The sequence below is a fragment of the Oratosquilla oratoria genome, chromosome 14 (genome assembly GCF_046742065.1).
Source record: "Oratosquilla oratoria isolate Oo_2021 chromosome 14, ASM4674206v1, whole genome shotgun sequence".
Taxonomy (NCBI): domain Eukaryota; kingdom Metazoa; phylum Arthropoda; class Malacostraca; order Stomatopoda; family Squillidae; genus Oratosquilla; species Oratosquilla oratoria.
Genome location: NC_134790.1, coordinates 38,066,337 through 38,071,336, shown reverse-complemented (window position 1 = coordinate 38,071,336; position 5,000 = coordinate 38,066,337). Strand labels below are relative to the sequence as shown.

Genomic DNA, 5,000 nt, shown 5'->3' with positions numbered 1-5,000 from the left:
CCTGCTGTCTTCCTCCTCCTCCTCCTCCTCCTCCTCCTATTCTCTCCTCCTCTCACCTCTTTCTGCTCCTCCTCCTCCTCCTCCTCCTCCTCCCTACCTTTATTCTCCTCCCTAACCTCTTCCACCTCTACGAGTATTTCCTTTTTCTCCCATCATCACCATCACCATCAGCGTCATGTCTGTGTGTACATGTATGTATGTATGTAATGCATGCATGTATGTACGTATGTATGTATATATGTATGTATGTATGTATGTATGTATGTATGTATGTGTGTATGTATGTATGTATGTAATGCATGTATGTAGGAATGTATATATGTAAGCATATATGTGTGTATGTATGTATGTATATATGCATGTATGGACAGTATGTATGTATTTATGTATTCATGTGAGTACTTATGCATGTATGTGTGTATTTATGTATGTACGTAATGCATTTACATACGTATGTATGCATGTATGTATGATTTAGTGACGTAATGCATGCATGCATGCATGCATGCATGTATGTATATATGTATGTATGTATGTATGTATGTATGTATATATGCATGTATGTATACATACCAATATATCTGAAGCGAGTAGAAAGTTTCAGTTGTCATTCTAGCCCAGTATCCCACGAGCTCACAAAGTCCCCACGATTGCAGAGAAACTATAGTCTGAAACGAGAGTAGAAACTATAGTTTGTTTACTCTTTTTCCAGACCACCTTAATCCGCCTACCCTGGGTACAGGTAGGTGTTTTCTCCTGATTGGTTGGTTGGGCTGTCGTGGCCAAGTCAAGTAATAACGCTTTCAGTGCTTGCTCCTGATTGGTTGGTGAGGTTACTGTGGCTAAGTCAAGGAATGATGCTTTTTATGTGTGATTCTGGTTGGTTTGTTGGGCTGTGAAGGATTAGCGAAAGAAAAACGCTTTTGGTGCTTGTTCCTGATTGGTTGGTTGGGTTGTCGTTGATCAACCAATGAATAACGCTTTTGGTGCTTACCTCTGATTGGTTTGTTAGCTTGTCATGGATTTACGAAAGAAAAGCGCGTTTAGTGCTTGCTCCTGATTGGTTGGTTGGGTTGTCGTAGATCGACCAATGAATAACGCTTTTGGTGCTGACATCTGATTTGTTGGTTGGACTGTTACGAATCAACCTATGAATAACGCTTTTGTGCTTGCTTCTGATTGGTTTGATGGGTTATCGTGGATGAACCAATGAATAACGCTTTTGGTGTTTGCCTCTCATTGGTTGGTTGGATGGATATCTTGATTAATTCAATAACACTATATCACTTAAGACTCTTCAGTGTTCGTGTTCGTAGGATATCCTGTAGATACATTTAACATTATATATTTTTTTTCTTTAATGAAAAGACTAGACCAATGAGTGGATGGATGATATGTAGATTATATAGGAAAAGCTCATAAAAGATGCTTTAAATCTAATTCATGACTCGAGTCCAGAAGACTTTTACATCACAAATCTTAGTTTACCTGCATAATATCAGATAACACACACACACACACACATATATATATATATATATATACATGCGTCTTTATTACAAAATGGAATCAGATACTGAACCAGTATGCTTCATTCCTCATTAGAGTATTTGATGATTAATTTGAGAAGTATATGGAAATGATATCGCAGTGTCTGCATTTTTAGTTTTAGCATTTCAGCTTAGTCGCTTGTACAGTGAAAGAGAAACCTATCTTCCTAGGTTTGTCCGAAGATAGATGAAATATGGTGCAACCTCACGAGGATCGGTTAAAGATGGCTAGCCGATTCTCATAATGTTTCGTCATTTTTCATTTATCTTCGGACAAGCCTGGGAAGATAGTTTTGTCAATTGAAATTCACTTACTGCTTAAGGTGAAAAGACTTTGTATATAAGCATTAATGTTACCCATGAGCTAAATCAACAATAATTAGTTTACTTATTTACCCATCTAAAATGAACGAATCACGGGCACCAAGAAGACTTCCTCTTTCTCTTCCTCTTCCTCCTCCTCGTCCTCTTCCTCTTCCTCTTCCTCTTCCTCATCTCCCTTTTCCTCTCCCTCCTCCTCTTCTTCCTCCTCCTCTTCCTCTTCCTCCTCCTCGTCCTCTTCCTCTTCCTCTTCCTCATCTTCCTTTTCCTCTCCCTTCTCCTCTTCCTCCTCCTCCTCTTCCTCTTCCTCATCCTCATCTTCCTCTGCCTCTTTCTCTTCCTCTTCCTCTAACTCTTTCCCTTCGTCTTGCCCGTCTTCTTACTCTTCCTCTTACTCCTCCTCTTCCTTTTCCTCTTCCTCTTCCTCATCCTTTTCCTCATTCTCATTCTCATCCTCTTCCTCTTCTTCTTTCTCCTCCTCTTCTTCAATACTCTTTGGTGAAAAGGGAATATCAGTGATAAATTTCCAACTTACATATTCATATTTGTTTCACTCATACATAACAGCGTGATATTGTCCGTAAGCACAAAAACTCTTATGAATAGTCTTCGATGATTCCCACCTTGATAGATTATAATTACAGAAATGATAATTGTACAAACATCAACACAACAAGTGTGGTAGTATTATTGAGATTTTCAATTTCATTAAAACGACACAATAAAAAAAAGTTGCCCACGTCTCCAATGTGGTATTTCATTAACATCGTTTTGTCTTTGGCACAAAGGAAATCCCTTTTAACAATACTGTTGATGTTGTACCAATATCCTAATCCTATGAGAATTTTTTTCTGTGATAATCATTTGCTACTTCTTACGTGTTCGAATCCCGCAATGACTGCTGTTACCATAACGATCCACAAATCGCATAATAGGACAAAGGTAACGCCTCCGGCCTCAGCTATTCAGCCCCTCCTGACGTAGACCTCTCACCTTCTTCTTTACGTATCACAAGTCATCTTATGCTTGTGGCATAGCATAGCTATTCCCACAATCACAATGGCATAATTAGCAAACTTTGCAACAGGTAAAGTTCAACCGTATCAGTTATTCAAAGGAGTTTCCCTTATCTGAATAAAATCATCTGGCGGCAGGGACACAGAAATGACCACGTTTTTAACAACAGGAAAGGAGTTAAGCCCCTGTTCACACTAGCGGTTTCACCCGCCGTGGTTTGAACAGCGGTGGTTTAATTACATTATAATATAAGTCATTAGAATCGTTCCCATACAACCGCCGCAGTTTTTCCTTGACTATGCTGTACCGCCGCGGTTTCCGCACGGTTCAAATCGCTAGTGCGACAAGGCCTAATCGAGTTAGATCTAACCCGTCCTCTCTTCAAGGGTTCCCCTCTCCCGAATAGAATTGCCAGGTAATGAGAGGAGAGGGTCATTATCATGAGAACTACCACGCGCCCGGTCTTGGCTCATACTTGGTTCATAACATACCCAACCTGTGGAAACCTACGGGCCGGAAGTGTGCTAACGGTGGTATTCTTATATTCTAAATATATATATATATATATATATATATATATATATATATATATATATATATATATATATATATATGTGTGTGTGTGTGTGTGTGTGTGTGTGTGTGTGTGTGTGTGTGTGTGTGTGTGTGTGTATGTGTATAAATATATATATATATATATATATATATATATATATATATATATATATATATATATATATATATTTAAGATTTATACATATATATGTATATATATATATATATATATATATATATAAATCTTAAATATATCCTTGGAAGGGAAATACTTATATAAGGAAAGATTTTTTTTAAGAACCACTTTAAGAATTTTACGGTGGTATGCTTAAATAATCTTTCCTTACATAAATCTTTCCCTTCCAAGGATATATGTAAGATTTATATAAGGAAATATTTTTTTAATACCACCGCAAGTCGGCCATCTGAAGGACCTTGTCCAGATGATGACACTCATCAGACATCATGCCACCAGCCAGTCAAGTCACCATCAAGTCCTGTTGACAAAAATACCCTCCCTCCCCTCAAAAAATCACGAAACAAGCCAAATGTACAGCGTCATTTTAACAAGAAACATCAAGGTTAATTCCTCCACCCCCTTTGTGTCTAGATACCCCCATGCAAACCCCATAATCATATCTAGAACTCATACTCGTGAGAGCATCTAGAAATACTATTTAACAAAGAAACAAGACGATGACACGATTTCTCTCGGAGCGAGAGAGCCAAGAGCATGACAGCAATGCTGTACAGCCTCTGGTTTCCATAGCAACCATCTCTGTGAAGGCACGAATTCGAAGGAGGAGGGGGGAGGGAGGAGGAGGGGGGAGGAGAAGGGGGAGGAGAAAGGAATGGGAGTACGATGCCATCTACCGTTGCCATGGATACGCACTCGTCCTTCCCCAGGCAGATCAAAATTATATGGTTATTCATTACTTTGTTATGTAGTAAAAGTGATGACGTTATTTTCTTAGAAGGTTCGGTGTATGAGGCACGGTATGTTATTTGTTCAATGAGATGAGGTTACAGGATGCATATAATATGTATATCATTATGACATGAGATATTTAGCCCTTAACGTACAGTATGTATGTCTTAGATATAATAACGTTCCTTAATAGTTATACAAATAATGTAAAGGCTATCTTCTACCTTCAGATGTCCAAAAACGTGATTATTTATGTGTGTGTGTGTGTGTGTGTGTGTGTGTGTGTGTGTGTGTGTGTGTGTGTGTGTGTGTGTGTGTGTGTGTGTGTGTGTATTCACCTTGGTCTTTGGATCACGTGTTGGACTCGTGATCGACAGCTATTTCCCTCCCGGAAGAGAGCTCAGAGCTCGCATGACCGATCTATGGGTAATGCTATGACTTTTCACATACACACACACCCAACTCCCCGCCCACGAGAGTCAGAGTAACGACCCGAAGCACAGCGATACCGAAATAATTTCGGCCATGGGCAAGATTCGAACCAGGTACTGCGAGCACCACCGTACTTTCCAGTCCAGTGCTCTACCAACCGCGCCACCGGTTTTTTTTTTGTGTGTGTGTGTGTGTGT

General features: G+C 39.3%; 1 protein-coding gene across 1 annotated transcript in view; it reads left to right on the top strand.

Annotated features, from left to right (window-relative positions):
* The first annotated feature begins 715 nt into the window (after positions 1-715).
* LOC143032842 (uncharacterized) overlaps positions 716-5,000 on the top strand; it is a 219,992-nt gene continuing 215,707 nt past the window's right edge. The window contains exon 1 of the mRNA XM_076198002.1: positions 716-742. The gene's annotated coding sequence lies outside the window, so the exon portion shown is untranslated. The remainder of the gene's footprint in view (positions 743-5,000) is intronic.